Genomic DNA, 17,500 nt, shown 5'->3' on the forward strand with positions numbered 1-17,500 from the left:
TATAGATGCATCACTGGGAGACACGGTTAGTGGCCATGGTGGTGATGAGTTGATGGACTAGATGATCTTGGAAGTCTTTTTTAACCTTAATGATTCTATAATTCTAGTTACTCCAATAAACAAATATAAAAATCTTCCCAGCCACTGAGTTGGATAACTTCACCGATATACAGTCCTTCATTCACAGTGAGGATATACCACACTATGTGAAAGGGATGGATATGATTAGCATGAAAATTTTTGCCTTACTAACTCTTTCAACAAGAAAAAATCACAACCAGTGGAGTCAGCTGAGCTGAAGAACAAAGTCCATAGCAAGTAGACAGCCTAAGAGCAAGAGCGCTTGATGTCTCAAGTAACCCACGTACAAAAAGGCTGGTTCAGATATTAACAGAACAGAAGAATAATGAGGTTGGTTGTCTTTTATCTGACATTATTTATTATGCATTTGTTAAATAACATCAGAAATGTTGGCTGAATATGGAAGATATAGAAAAACAGAAAACTTTTAAAATAGTCTTCGAGAAAAAGAGACTTTGGAGATACCTAGTTTTTAAGGAAACAACTAACATAGAATAATGTTTGCGTGTTAGAACTTAAGTACTAAGGATGAGACAGACTATGGGCTCTGAAGAACATGCTGCTATTTTCTATCATATTAGCAATATAGAAACAATATTTTTTTGCTCCCTAGAGAAGTGATTTGGTAAATTTGCAATCTTTACAGTTTGACTAAGAAGAAAAGTCTGTTTCTCGTCCAAGAAAGCTAAAAGATAGGACACTACAGATATTGACCAACTCCACCCCCTCTGCCAACTCCCCCTCCCTTCTGCACTCCTCTCCAAAAAAGATAAACAAGGAAATCTCAGCAATAGTATATTGCCAACCCTTAACTTTAGATTTATTTATCCCAACTCATCTATGGAGCTATACTCACTGTACTTGTTAATTCATGATTCTGTAGCCATTTGCCTTGTATCTTATCTGGAAATTTTGAATCCTATGCCAGAAATAGCCTGACCAAATATAAATCACCATTTCACACCAACAAGAAAATTGTGTTTGTTTGAATTAAATTTTCTGGCTGTCAGTTGCAGTTCAATAACTATTTCAAGAGTCTGCAGATACCCAACTCAGCTTAACCCAAGGTGATCCTGAATCTAACCCCTGAAATTCAAGTGATCCTTTCTGATCAATATGTCATCCAGCTCACAAGGACAATGCAAAGATGGAATGCTTTTAACATTTTTTTTTCAACAAATCATTATCAAGTGCTAGTAGCAAATGATTGCTTTGAGATGTGAAACACTGAGGAGCAATTACCTTTCCAAGATAAATGAATGTATACCAAGTATTGGAAGGAAAGATCCATACTTCCCTGAGAAGACATCCTGGTTCTCAGAATAAAAAAGAAATCCATTCTGATGATTTTCATCCCCCTGCTTAGCATCAGCATGGTGAGCCAGCTGGGGAGCTGATCAGGACCCTCATGTCAAAAGGTCTGTGAGAGGCTCCTGGTGAGCTCAGTACTCTGACACATTTCCCAGTGAACACAGGCTATATCAAACAGAATCTCGACAAAAGTCACAGAAGACACAGGAAGAAATACAATGTCACGTCTGTCACCTCTCACAGATTTCTGCACACCACTTTCTTTTCTTCAGACTTCAAACCCCAGATGTCAACAGAAATTAATTCACACTTGAAGCAGGAGAGACAGATGACATGGAGGAAACAGGGAGGAAACAAAAGAGAAGCCATCAGAGAGAAAGATAAGCATCAGGACTGCCATATAATGCATGATTTAAACAAAACTTATTATGACAAAATGCTTCCCAGTAAGTAGCAGGGGGAATTAAAATGAGCTGATATTATTTATTAAAAACATATGGTAGAAGCAAGATTGTAAAGCACAATTTTGCCTGTATTTGGTTTCAAAAATAAATAAATTTTTAAAAAATGGATTTTACCTGCTTACTTCAGTCTTAGAAGAAAAGGTTATTCTTTCCTTTTCTAAGATCTCTGTATTTGATTTTTCTGTTCTTGTTCTTTGCCATAATGTGAGAAGAAACACTGTGATATTGTTGTTCTGGGGGAGGTGGAGAGGAACTCAAACAAATTGTCCAGAGAAACTGTGGATGCTTGACCTCTGGAAGTGCTCAGGGCAAAATTGTGTTGCTTTGGGCAGCCTGATCAATGTTCTGTCTGTGATAGAGGGGTGCCTACTAGATGACCTCTTTGGGTCTCTTCCAACCCAAAAAATTGCATATTTCTATTTGAATTATGAAGAGTTTCCTTTATAGAATAAAGTCATTTTTCAGTATTTTGCATGTGTGTGTATGTCTTTAAGATAATTTGGATTTACATGAAAAGTTATTTGACTTTTTTCTCTAATAATTATGCCATTAACAGTTTAGATGTTTTTATATTGAATTCAGTTACTGGTACAATGAGAAGTTAATCTGAATGCACAACATACAGATTAGCAGACTTTTTTTTTTTTTTTTGCCTATCTACTGAGAATGCATTCAGATGGTATTCCACAGGATACCTCCCTTTGGAACAACTGATAACACATGCTCTTTTATACTCTCTGATGTAATAGCTAAGGTACAGATACAAGGAAAAATACCACATATTAACACCTGATTGCCACATTCCATGAAACAAATACGATCCTCAATAACTCTATCCAGATTTCATTTCACTACTATTTCAACTCTTTTCTGGAGCTCAAAGAAACACATAATGCAAATCACAGTGAATGGAATTGGTCTTTGTGCATGACTTCTGAAATGCCTTTTGTAAGCAGAAAGCACTGTAAACTCCAATTCCAGGAAGCTGCAAATAACTACATACTGAAGAAATGGATACTTTGTTCTTCTTGTCACTGAGATACCACAATCTATGCATGCATACCTGAATGAGAAGGAATATTGGCATCATTGATATTGATGCTCAGCTTCAATATTACTAAAATATCTGTCAATGTTTCTTAATGATTTTTGTTAACTCAAAATCTCAAAATGTACTGCGGAGGAGCTTCAAGTACTGATTACATGAGGCACATTAAACGTGAATTTACAAATGTAATCCCAGGCAAAGTAAGAGTTCTGCATCAAGAAATTACAGGAAGAGAGAAGCAAAACGAAACAAACAACATAATAAAGAAATAAATAAATCAGCCTTCATGCTGTTTTTACTCTTCTCCAAGTATGCTGCAGTGATCTCATGATCAAGGTAAAGATCCAACACAAGGTGCTGATCAAGGGCTCCAGCAGGGCAGAGAACATGAAAGCAGTAATAGCAACAAAGCACTGCAGTCGTAGTGCAAAACTGAAACAGGAATGGCTTTCCTTCCAATACCGTAGCCAGCCTGAAAAAAATCTCGCTGTTACTTCAAAACTGCTAACACCTTTAGGTCAACTCTCATGTGTACTCAGGAAATAGCAATTAATATGAATAAATTAAAATGACAAATAATGAATAAAATGCTATTTTTTGTCTTTTTTTTTCTTTCTTTCATTTTTAATTAATTTTCTTTCATCTTTATTTTCTTTGTTATTTCTTTTACTACTCCTATTATTTATAATTTCCTTTGCCTGCCATTTGTCTTTTCATGCTTGCACTTCAATTTCTCCACAGGTTTGGTCAACAATATCGCAATAGGTCTTCAAAACCAAAATTCTCCAGATATATAACATAAGCGAAATACAGCTTCAAACGGCTGCAGGAAATTAGAAAAATGCTGTCTTCTGTCTCTTCTTTTTCAGGATTGAATCTAGGAAAATATAAGCTATGCATCACACAAAGTCTGACAAGAACCTCACAGCAATCTTGGAAATTGAACTAACACTCAAACCTATCTTTACCATAAAAGAATACTTCAACAATTAAAAAGAAAATAAAAAGCAAAAACGAACATAAAAAGTACTTTTTGTCTGATCTCCGAGTCTCATGGACCTCGAGATAATAATTACAAATCTATAAAATCTTAAAGAAAATGTGCCACATGTATTTTATTAGTTTGTATTCATGGTATACATATACTGCACAATTAAAAGCAGTGTCATATCTCATCCTTAAAAAAATCCCAGACCAGCAGCACAATACTTGAATAAAAATGTTGACTATGTTTTGTTTTTGTTTTTGTTTTTTTTTTACAGGAACTAATAATTTAGGTATTTAGCATTCTCTAGGGATCATTTAACATTGGTAAAAGCATGTGCTATCCATGTGCAAGAGATAAAAGACAACTAATTATCTACAACAATAAAAATCCAGGGTAATGTTCCCAAATGGATAATTAGTCAAAGAACCATGGATTATTTTTTGAGATTCTGCAGAAAGCATAACATTATTTTTTGCCTACTAGATCAATCTTTCCATTTAGAATTAACAAATTAATGCATATTTTTAACTTATGTCTCTTTGATTATTAACCAAGTAATACAAATGATTTGAATATCCATTACACACTACTAGTTATTATCTTCTTTTCCCACTTCCCCTCAATCCCATGGAGTCTAAACTATAAATTATAGTTTATAAACTATAACCAAGGTTAATTACTCCTACAACCCATTTGCATATCACATGAAACTTTCTGAAGTTTAGACAGAATTTGGAAGTTTCTGTCAGAATATACTGACTGTTTTTAGGGAGATCTTTGTAGGCAGCTATGGACTAACATTCAAGTAGTCACTTGAGAACTAGACGTCTAGTTCTTAAATGGTTTCCTAACAAACCATTATTATTATTATTATTATTATTATTATTATTATTATTATTATTATTATTTAATTAATTTATGTTGTTCTAAAACTTCTGAGAAGCACTCCAGGCACCCGAAACTAAAAAAGCTACAAAGCTATTCCTCTCAACATCACTTGAGCCAGTGGGAAAGAAAAGCATGAGGAAGAAACACATCTGATTTATACACTCTTTGGTTTTTTGCTCTAGCAAAACTTTTCCTGGAAGATACTGCAGAGAAATGTGTCTCCCTTGAGCTTTTATAACTGCAAGCAAAACAAAAATGAATGCTCTTTCACTGGATGTCCAGCACTCTTTAAATAGGTCCTCCAATCTGAGCCAGTAAGCCACTCACAGAATTAAATGCTGACACTAAACACACCAGGGTCCAGATGGCCTGATCTTGTTCTGGACATTTTGTCACCTCTTATCTATATTTCTCATAAGAACATGTACATCCCATATTCACAAATACAAACTGATATATTCAAATGAGGCTATTTTCCTGTGATATTTGGCAGTGGTTCTGCCTCTTTCTGTTATGATTTGTCACATAAAGCCTTTCTCATTTTTAGGGATTCATGAGATTTTTCTTAATCTTTCTCAACATTTACTCCACAAACTGTAAGCTTTTTTGTGTGCAATAAGAATGCAATATTTTTATCAATATCTATCTGTCCTTTACTGGTTTAGAAAATACACAATCCTACTGAAACTGCTTTGGAAGGGTAAGAACTCTCCTCCTCATCTGCCTTCACTGTGACACTACCAAAAATTCTAATTGCAACATGCATGAGATCAACATGCAACTGAACTATACAGGTGTCCAGCTCACTTCATACACTCTCCATTGATGAGAGATGAGAATATCTCCAGTCCTGAGGTAAAGCTGAACATGTTGGATGGCCTGAGCACACACTGGGCACCTGGATCCAGAGAACTGCCTGGCCTGTTCCTCCTCTTCTCCACTCAGAGTAAATACAGGCCTGAAATAAGGGGCTGAAAACTCAGAGTCTTTCTTCAAATCTGTGTGGTCGCCCACATTTCTGAAGTTTTATTGAGATTTTCGTCATTTTTACTGTAGCTAGAAATTAATTTGGGAGTAAAATACATAAACATCTCAGTTGTATATCAGTTTTTAGCTTAGTAGCTGTAGAAAAAAAATTGAGATGTGAACTCCAGTTGCTCAAAAACGCAGACAAATGAACTTAACATGACTTGCTAATGTTGACTGAATAATCTCCTATCTATGAATTATCTCATTGTTGGTTTTCTTTCTGGAGTTGAGATGGAGAGCTGAAGGAGGACAAAAACTCCTGATTTCTCTGAGTATTTTAAATGCACATAATCACATGTAAGCAACATATACAGGCTTCACATTTACATCTCATAAAATACTTTGTTTCCTCCCCCTTCTTATGTAGCATGTATTAAATAATCAGAATCTTCTAGACAGAAAAACGTGTGAGTCTATAGTACAAGTCAATATTCTTGCTGTGTTTTAAACAGCACAGGCTAGGATACATCTACATCTAACCATTGTGCCTTTGTTTAAAGCGTAGTTACATTGTAGTCAAAACATGCATCCCTCCTGCCAGCCTTTTCTGTCACCTCTCAAATTGTCTGCTCTATTGCACATAGGTTGCTCTGAAAGTAATGCCTCCTATTTATTCCTATTTACAGCAGATACATAGAACACAATAATGCTATTTGATAAAGCAAATTCTCAGCTACAAAACACTATTTTTCAACAAAGCCACAACCATTAGCAATGCATTTTCACCAGTATTGAACAAGAGCCTGCATGTTACGTTCATAAAAATCTGAACTAGCAGAAGTGACATACCATCCCTGTCACTACTGCTGAAATGCACCCAAGTGTCATTGCACTGTCGTCTCATCCACTGTTTGATCTCCATAAATGTTCAGTAAGCATCAGTGAATGTCACCGGGTTCCATTTTTTCTGCATGGAGGAATTCAGTTCTACCCCTTTGCTTCATCCACGTTTCCAAGTCATATGCCATTTGACCAGACTGTCCTTGTGCTGCCACCTGTCACAAAATGCAGGGGAATGGGTGTTGGAATGGTTCAACTACTATGCCATACCACCAACATTTGTCTCTGATGTTGTGGACCAACATAATTAAATAGGAGGTCTTACTTTCACAGCTGCCCTCATATTAAAGAAAACACTGTATAGTTTTTGGAAGAGGATATAAGAAGATAATGCAAGTATACAAATTACATCATATTTTTCAAAGAGCAAGTTTTAACACAATCAATCTTACAATAAACAAGACATTCTCTTGATAGGAACAGTCAGTATCTGTCAGGGATATTTCCTTAAAAAGACATGAGTTGATATTAATAGCAATCTGTCGTTGTCTCTATCAATCAAGAATTGCAATCAGCCACAAACACACCCTCTAGTTCTCCTTCAATCAGGGAAATAGTGCAGAAATTCAATTGCAAGTATTTAATAAATTCATAAAGGGACCACACTGACATACTCTGATTTAAACAAGGACTTCTCTTTCACTGTGAGCAGCTTCATCATTTTCTTGAGTCTTTGCAAGCAGCAAAAAGAGTACCGTGAGCATTAAAATCAGTTGCTTGTTTTTTCAGGAGGTTTTAGTTTTCGTTCACAGTTACTATGGAAAAACAAATCAAGGTGTTGGAGCTAGTACTAATTAGCACTGATGAAAATGCTTGTCTTTTTTTTCAAGTGTTTTCTGGGAATGAAAAAGTAGGTTACCTGCCAGCTTTTCCTAAGCAACCTCTGTAACAAAGCTCCAGAGCAGACTCTCCATTTCCTGGTGAAGTATCACTAAAAAAAAAAAAAACATGATTTTTTTAAAAAAGCAGAATACTCTAGTGAAACAGATTATTTTCCCAGTGGTACGTTTAAACAATCAATGTACTTGCAAAGTTCCTGTAAGGAACAGAATTTCACTCATGCAAGTATTCGTTGAAGCTTTAGAAATGCATTGCAGATTATTGTTCATTATCAATGAGAGTCTTGCTAGATAGTGTCAAGCCTCCAGATAGGTATCATTTCTTTTAATTCCCCTATGGGAAATTTCATCCTTTTCCACTGTCCTAGAAAAAAAAAGCAAGCAGTAACTGATGTGTTTATATTACCTCTAGTGCAATCAGGGGATGCTGTTCTTAAGTAAATTTATTTTATAAGTGATGTTCATTAGAAGGAGGGCAGGATTTAGGGTAAAGCAAAGATGCTGTTTGGCAGCCTTGGAAAGAGCAGAAAAAGTGTTCAAGTTGCTACTGTCAAAAGTTGAATTTGGATAAACCACTGAAGATTAGTTCTCTAGAGGCAACACAGAAAATGAGTTTTAAAATATATGTGCGTATGTATATATATATACATAAATATAGGCACTTAAATAGAATTCAAAGATAAATATTTATACTATTATGAATAGTGTCATGTGAAGCTTCCATTTAAACAGGGGAAGAAATGCAAAATAAACTCTGTTCCTGTCAGAAAATGTGTAATATGTACGAATTATTCATATACTTGATACTTTAAAAACTGCCAATAATCTTCCCACATTATATTTCTTTGTAGAGGATTTTTATTACTACTTGCTTTTTTAAAAAATACTTTTGAGTGAAAAGATTTAAATACATCATAAAACTGCCTTTAGAGAATCAAAATATGCTTATAGGGGCAAGAATTGAAGCCTAGGAAATAGAATTTTTGTCTGAATCGTTAAACCCAAGTAAAGTGGATCACATTAATCTTTCAGCATTAAATAATAAATTTCAAAATTATCAGACTATAATGTTATTTTGTTATGATATTAAATGATTTGCTAAATGAGCATTGTATTGAGCAAGAAATTTAAGCGTCACAGTTCAGGAAACAACAAAAAACTATTCCAGCCCATCTATTTTTTCAAAATTTACAGCATGTTCTTGTGTTATAGATTCTTCTGCCTTGAGCACTAATAATAGTAACCTACAAGATTACTTTATAGGAGTCGTAAAGGTTGACTTATGCTACTTAAAGGTTTAGTGCTTTAGGAAGGCAGCAGGCTATTGAATACTGCGATTTGCCTTTATTAGCAGTTGTGATCCCCTTTGTAAGGTAACTCAGAAGAAAATGTATCTTTCTGTCTCTGATTTTTTTTTTTTTTTTTTGGCTTAGTGTATCACAGCAAGCATTTGTTCTAACAGTCATATACACTAAAATATTCAAAATGCTTTGACTTCATTTTGATACACAGCATGTGAAATTCTAAACACAAGAGCACCTTTAGCACATTAATCCAGTTCTTAAACTGAGAAAACAAGTGTAACCTCCTCCATTGTCTCCAAAATTCTCTGTCCTGATGACAGAAATAATCAACAATGACACTTACTAAGCTTTGTAATACTCCACTGCAATAAATTTTTATTCTTAGGGTTTTATTCTGTTGTTCTGAGGCAGCTAACATCATTGTATTTAATTAAGAAATACCAACAAGTCATGAGCATACCAATGTAATTTTATGTTATTCAGTGACACCTGAACGCAAAGGAGTGTTTTCTGTTCCTTTTATCTAGATTGTTTTCCTGAAAATCATTTTGAAAGTTCTCATACTTCACCACTTTTAAATACAGTTCATTTATTAAAAAGCTTTATAATTTTCTGTAAATGCTCCCAGTAATAAATGTAGTACCTATAAAGAACATTTTCAAAAGCCAAGATGCAAAATAAAACATGGCAATAGAAGTTAGAATCAAAAACAGTGAAGTCCAGTACAATAGGATCTATATTTCATTAAATAGGATTTCTCAGTCTGAAAAGGAATGATAAATAGCATCATTGTATTTTACAATGCTTTAAATCATGACACATTCAAGTATTTATGTTATCAAACTTGTCTAGACATTGCTCCAATGAGATTCTTCATTTTGCCCTTTTAACTAGGGCTTTCTGCTCTGATATTTGTAGCAGCAATGGCAAAAGTAATTTGCTATGATGAAAGCCAAACTTAAGCATAGAAGTGCAATTAGAAATGCACCAGTTTTGTGGGAACACAGGCTTCTCATTTAGAAGTAATAGAACTGAATTTGAACTATTGTTTCTGCTAGAGGATTGAATAAATTTACTGGAAAGGTTACTAAATAATCTGGCAAGTCAAGAATCTAATGATTTTTTTTTTTTTTTCCTGTGGAGTTAGCATAGAAAAGACTGAGTTAGTGCAAAACAGCCTTTATTTTTAACATCATGCAAGCATCTATGATTGCACCAAGATAAAGAATTTGACTCAGTTATTTTTGAAATTGTTGATCATCATATGGATGCTCATATCGTTTCTTTGGGGCTTAAAATACGTGGTCAAATTTGGCTGATATATTTGGTTTTGTAATTTCTTCTTTCAAACAGAAGTTTTGGCAATCTGATTGAGGTGGTATTGAGGAATAATATTCCCTGGTATTATCTTTCTTGTGCAGGACTTTTGATCATGGACAGACTTAAGCTGTCGTCTTCCTTCCATTAACCAAAGCAAAAGATCTATATCAGATATATTCACTGTGGATCAAAGTCCAACAAACTTGCACATACCTTACATAATTTTATAACCCAAGCTAATTTTAATCTTCAATTTTCCTCTCACCGCAGGGGAAAGAAAAAAAAAGATGGATTATCTTAAAGTCTGAATTCTTTTTACTTGAGATATTTGAATTTGAATTCACTGGGTTCTCCTATGAAACATGATTTTTTCCTATTGTTCCTCTATACTAGCTTCATCTGAAAAGACTCAGGCGATAAAGGCAAGGAATCAAAGTGTCTTTCCTTTATAGGAGTTCTTTCCTTACAGATATTCTTGTTATTTACAGACTGGAAAGTGATGCTTGATACTAGTTTATATGTTGGCTTGCATCTGAAAGATGAGATTCAGGTCTCGATGTCCAAAGCTTTGACATGGTATCTGCAGTTTAAGGATGGGGCAGGTTTGCTTAGGGCATTCCTGGACTGCATAGATGTAAATTGCTGGTATGAAAAAGATGAGTAAAAAACAAAACAGATCCTTTGGTAAAGTGAAAGTTATGTATCTGATAGACATTATTTTATTTGGATACTAATATGGCATTAATTTGGTTAAACTAAACAAGGAAAAAAGACTGCTACGTAGTCATTCCAGATCAGAAAAAAAACTTGCCAATTAAGAACTTTTGGAGAGAATTAAAATTTCAGCTCAAGTAATACAGAAAATCGAATTATTTATTTATTTTGATACACTGATAGGTGCTTGTGCAATGCTAAAAATAAATGTTTTCGATTAACTCAGACTTTACTATGCTACCTCCACAGAAAAAAATAAAATAAAATAACATCATTAGTTTCTTGATTTTCCAGTTTATTTAGTATTATTTAGCATTTAGCTCATTTTTCTAAAAGGAAGACAATCATGTTGTTACATATGCTTTCAGATCACCCAAATCTTCCGGATAACTCTTTTGAGGAACAAGAGCTCTGAGCTATATCTACCCTGGTCTCATAGTTTATGTGGCAAAAAGAAATTTTAAAAAGTGACAAATAGATGAAATGTTAATGATTTTATATGTTCATAGAATGTTTAGTGATAGTAATGGATAATTATGTGTTACTTATGCCTATCATCTAGATAAGAAAGAAGTAATTATTGAAAGTAGCCCTTTGAGAACACATCCACGGTGAGCAGACTGTTGAGCCCAATGCATTGTGCATAAAGGCATGATCAGCAGCCAAGATTTGTCATCCAGCCAGATCAAGTGTCCTTACTCCCTGAGATCATGATGTTGGTCTGGATGTCCTCTCTTCATAGCACTGGAACATTAACATATTGAGAAAAAGTACATAATTAAAGGGCATTAATATTGACAGTAAATATTTCATGTCTGTATTCTATTAAGATAGTTCTCTGGCACCAGACTTCTGTGTGCAAAATGCAAGCATCACCCCCTTCTTTATTCTATTTATATTTATAGCATGATATAAACCTGGAGTTTAAATAAATTTACAAGGAGAGAATATGCATAGTATAACTATAAAGTGAAATGGATTTAGATAATGTGTAAAATACAGTGGGAAATATGAACTTTAATAATACATATATATTTTTCTTTTTACTTCGTAACTTAGTTCAGAAGGGTTAATTATTCTTCTGTTGCCTCTACGAAGGCTATATAAATACTTCTAAATGAAAGAATAAAAAATGAAAACAAACTTTTGTATGAAGCTATTTGACCATTCCAAACTTTACAGGTTGTATATCTGCAGGCTAATTATATAAATTTTATTTGTTCACTTGTTTGGATTTCTCTTGGGAAAAAAAAAAACAAAAAAAAAAAACAAACCAAACAAAAACAGAAACTCACCATTGCATTATATGCAAGGATGTCAAAGTCCCTAGAGAGCAGATATTTTGTTCAATGCATAGCACTAAAGATCCAGTGTTGGCTTAAGAAACTAATAAGGAAGCAATTTTTCAGAATCACTTTCTGTGAAGGAAAGAGATGATAGAACAAAATGAATTGAGAAACTCATTTAATGTAAAGAGATCATTTTTATCTGTTATTTGAGACAACATTGCCTTTACTGATCTGTGGCTTTTCTGCTACTAACAATCCTTCATTAACCATGCAGAGTACATACTATAAAACTAAAAGTATGAGCTATCAAATTAAAAGGATTAACTACGTAATTTATAATGTGCAAAGTTTTCAAGCTAAAATGTATCAATATAAATGAGTTGGTCAGAGTTGAGGAATTCTAAACATTTCTACATAAAACAGACATTTTCCATGTTTTCTTATGAACGCAACTGAGGAGACCAATCATATCACTGACTTCTTTCAATTAAACTATTCCATACTTTTAGACAAATGTGCTTTTTAAGAACTTCTCAGCAAACAGAGTGTTTGGCTAAGCAATCTTAGTCTTTACACTGTCCCTCTGAAATATTATTTCAAAAGGATTTTTAAAAGATTTTCAAAAACTGGAGAATTTGTAAAGCAAACTCACTAACTGATATGGACTGAGAGTTGTCACAGTCCCCATCTTTCCAGCACTTTCATTCCAAACAGAAGAGGAAGACATCACCTAATCAGTTTTTTATAAAGATCTGAAGATCTACCAAGGAAAGCTTAGAGGCCTATGAAGAAGCAGGAAGACAGTATCTATACAATTACAGCTGAGAAGTGCGAGTTTTAACTGGGTTCGCATATGTAAGCCTTATTTATTTCTGTTACTTAAGACTTTGAACTGTATCAAGATTGCAAATAATGAGCTTACCAAGCTGTAAATAATTAGTGACGCAGCTTTATGCAGTACCTTCACACAAGCAGACTCCAAGGAAAAGTCACTTCTTTTACAGCAGTAGTGCCATTCACAGTGAAGCTCAGAGCTTCAGTGTATAATGGTAAGTGGTAACAGGTAAATGACTATATGCAATAGGAAATGTTGAAGTAAAAGACAAAATTATTTCTCTCTATCTTGCATGTGTTTGAGGTTACGATTCAAGTAAGCCAAGAATAGAACAAAGTTCTTGATTTTCTGAATCCCAAGCACTAGAAAAATTATACTCTTTATGCTTATGTAAATATCTGAGCAGATAAGTGGAAAGAGGAAGACAGTACACAGCCTGTTTCTTCTGATTTTTTTTAAAGTTCATCTTCTTTATCCTAGACAAATGAGAAAAACAGTAACTCCATCTATAATAATGCCATCCATATTACATAACATTATATTTTACAGCAAGTAGGATTTTGTTGGATTTTGTTGTTGTTGTTTTGTTATTCTAAAAGAAAAAAAAAAGACTTAAATATGCTTCTGATATATTCAGCAAGAAGGTAAATTCCATACTGAAAAGATATAGTAGGATTTGCATATAGATATTTCAACTCCCATTCCTCCTGGCACCACATGCTGTGCATGCCAACATTGAAATTTAACAGTAATATGCCAAAGTATTACATTCCCCAGTAATTCCTTTGCAACAGTAAGATTTGTCTACTTACTTCTCTGTTGTAAAGCTTTGGCATTAAAATTTATTATAATAAAACAAACAACAAGAGGAGAGCCAGTCTGAGCCTCTAAACATCAAGCATTTCCAATGCAGAGTGAACTTATTTCTAACTCATTAGAACTGACATGGTGTGCAGGATCTGAAGGATGTGTGACACTGAAAGCTGAATTTGTAATAAAAGTTATTTATGAACTTGCCTCATAAGAACAGCTCTTGTAGGAGCATGAACTGTACTCTCAGTCAGAAAATTTCACTCATATAGTTCTCTATAAGAACTCTCTCTAGTGAGAGAGAGTTTCTAGTCTTTGTCATCATGGTGAGTAGGAGAGAAGGAATACGACAAACGGAAGCTTTTAGTTATCAGAGCTCTAAAGTAAAACTTATCAGGGAGAAAAATTCTTACACAGAAAAAAAGAAACGAGCATGCAAATTGCATGTAAATGTTACATACCTACAAGCAACAGAGTAATTTTTAAGTAAATAGTAAGTGGAAAAAATACAGTTAGGGTTGGAAGAAACAGATATATTAATGCTATGGTTCTTAACACTAACAAACTTTCAGAAACAGGTAAGAATTCACTGAGAACATAAATATACTGTAACAAAAAGTTTAGTGCATTAAACTTTAGTTTTCTCAACAATCCACTGAATTCCTTGGACAATATGCAAGTTCCCATGTTTTTTGTTCATTTCTATAATCATTTCAAAAGGCATCACCATCAAATACTGTAAAGATTTTACACTTTTTCTTAGAAAGAGAAAGAGAAGTATTCCAAAATACAACCTAACTAATGTTTATCTAGAAGAAATTCTAGGTAATTCAGGATATTAGAAAAAATGTATTCTCTGAAAGAAACAGTGGAATAGTCTGCCCAGGAGATGGCTGACTCATTATCTCTGGAGGTGTTAAAGAAATTTTTAGATGTTGTACTAAAGCACATGATTTTGCAGGGAAATATTGTTAGTAGGTGGACGGTTGGACTGGATGTTCTTGGAGGTCTTTTTCAACCTTGGTGAATCTATGAAATTGAGAGGTAATGTTCTTGCTAAATTTCACTAGAAAACCTAGCTCAAGCATTGTGCAGTGAAACTACAGGTAATGACAGCTGCAGGCAGTTACTGTTCTCAGGTTTTTGTTTTTTTTTATAACATCACTAAATATATCAGAAACCTTATTCATCACAGATACCCACAGGATGAAATCTGCCCATCTCCTAGCTTCCATTCTTCGCATCAATATCTGCAAGCCAAACCCATTCTCTTATCCGAATGACAATTGGTATTGCTCTGAACAGTTCCAAGTACTTTTGAGAGGAAGTAAAGAGAGGAGTTTCTCCCTTACAAATTTCAAATATTCTTCTTTTAAACATAGTTTGATTTTGCAAAGGTTTGTGACTCCCCGGCTGAAGTAGCTTGAACAAGATTTTACGCTGTTTTATGACAAAAAGGAGTTAATTTAGACATTTTTATGAGTTAGAATATAGTATGTATGTAAATGTAAGAATATATCTGAGATTGTCAACTAAAACAAACTGAAGACATTAAACAGACCTGGCAATGTGGGGGAAAAAAATGAGTATCAATACGGACAGGCAAATGCCATCTAGACAGCTCTTCTCTATTTGTGACATTGCAGTGACAATGTAAGACTTTTAGAAAAAATCTTTTCTTCTATTCTGAACCTAATGTGTAAAACTCAGATAGTGGCTACTAAACTTAGTACCTTAGTATAACATCCTTATGTGTGCCAGTAAGCGTAAATTCTTGGGTTTACATTTAGGTTAATCTTCAGATTAAAATGACCTCCTCACAACCTGAATGTCATAGTTACATTCATCGTGTAATAATCTCCTAGCAGGAGATATTTTTATTCACCCTTGACTTATACCTAAAAAAAAAAATTCCAATTTTTTCCCACACAGTATTTGTTCTTCCCCTTTTGCCATTGTTGTATTGATTGACTGCAAGCTTAATGGAATTTCTGTATTCACCTTCTCTTTACATAACAAACTATTAGCTCCTTCATCAACTTTTTCATTTTCTGTTAGTCCTCAGGTAGTAGATCACAGCTCACATTTTAACTTTAATGGAATATCTACTTGAATATAATCACACAGTTTCTTACAACTATTTCCCGGAATCTCTTCAACCAGATGTACTTGTCTGAAGAGGTAACATTTTCATAATATGATTTTTATAGCCTTTCCACAAATCCAGAATCATAATTAACACAGTCCACCTGTCCAAACCAGTAATACTCTTCTAGAAGCCCTTTTCTGAATGGCAGTTTGTGGGACTGTCTCCAGTGAATTCCCTTTTCTGCTAATAAATGCACGCATGCTAACAAAATCTACAGCAGCCCTTGGGAAGGATTCATCTTCTGGAAGCAGCAGGCAGTACTCTACTCTCCCTGTGCAATGGTCAAAAGTCACCACTGGTAAGACAGATAATGGTTTCTCCTCACATTACACAGCAAATTTCCCTGCCAATGTCACTAGGCAGACCGTACAGCCCAGCCAACGGCTGCCACACCACTAAGCTCATTTGGAGATAGAACCAATTCTTTTTCTATATCAAAGTTCATAGAGCCATAGAATTGTTTGAGTTGGAAGGGAACCTTAAAGCTCATCTATCCCAACTCCCCTGCAATGAACAGGGACACCTACAGCTAGACCAGGTTGCTCAGAACCCCATCCAGCCTGACTCTGAGTGCCTCCAGGCTTAGGTCTTCCACAACCTCTCTGGGCAACCCATTGCAGTGTCCCACCACACTTATTGTAAAAAATGCCTTCCTTACATTCAATCTAAATTTCCCATCTTTTAGTTTGAAACCATTTCCTCTTGTCCTATTACAACAGACCTTGATAAAGACTCTATCCACTTCCTTCTTACAGCCCCCCTTTAGACACTGAAAGGCTACTCTCAGGTCTCCCTGGAGCCTTCACCCGGCTGAACAATCCCAGATCTCTCTGTCCTTGTAGGAGAGGTGTTTCATCCCTTGGATCATTTTGGCCCTTCTCTGGACTCCAACAAGTCAATGTCTCTCCTTCAATGAGGACTCCACAGCTGGACTCAGTACTCCAGTTGAGGCCTCACCAGCACAGAATAGATGGGCAGAATCACCTCCCTCAACCTGCTGATCTCCACAGATTTTTTTTTGTTAACATAATCACTGTATCTTGGCTATTAATCAGGAATTAATCAATAAAAACCAACTCTGTAAGTCAGGCATATGAGAGTAGAACTTTTTAATGCTTTCCATGTAAGATAAGAGATAGACATCTGAAAAGAGCACATGCATTGCTTTAGACTACACAAAATTCAAATTCATATATAAGACATATGATGCCACACATGTTCAGAATGCTGCGAATTCACATTAAAAGTCAAGTTATTTGGCTATGTATTAGTTTAATAAAAAAAAGCTGGAAAAAATCTCAGTAACATTTTTCCTGCAACATAACTAGCTTTATTAGCCAAATCAAAATTCTGCACAAATATCATTCATGTTGTTTTGAGGATACAGATTCTCAGAAGCATATATCATTTGTATAGAAGTTCAGTTTTTTTCTTTAGAATCACAGAATCCCAGTACTGTAGGAGCTGGAAGAGACCTCTGGAGATCATCTAGTCCAACCCTTCCTTCAGGTACATAAAGTAAAACAATATGGGTGCCAAATCACAGATATATTGATTCAGCTCCTGTGCTGTTGTGGACAACAGAAAATTC

General features: G+C 34.7%; 1 long non-coding RNA gene across 1 annotated transcript in view; it reads right to left on the reverse strand.

The window, feature by feature from the left end:
• Positions 1-480: 480 nt before the first annotated feature.
• LOC125691123 (uncharacterized) overlaps positions 481-17,500 on the reverse strand; it is a 67,633-nt gene continuing 50,613 nt past the window's right edge. Inside the window, exons 2-4 of the long non-coding RNA XR_007375927.1 lie at positions 12,122-12,244; positions 7,509-11,570; positions 481-6,804 (exon numbers count right to left, since the gene is read on the reverse strand). This is a non-coding gene — a long non-coding RNA (uncharacterized LOC125691123). The remainder of the gene's footprint in view (positions 6,805-7,508; positions 11,571-12,121; positions 12,245-17,500) is intronic.

The sequence above is a fragment of the Lagopus muta genome, chromosome 3 (genome assembly GCF_023343835.1).
Source record: "Lagopus muta isolate bLagMut1 chromosome 3, bLagMut1 primary, whole genome shotgun sequence".
NCBI classification, from domain to species: Eukaryota; Metazoa; Chordata; class Aves; order Galliformes; family Phasianidae; genus Lagopus; species Lagopus muta.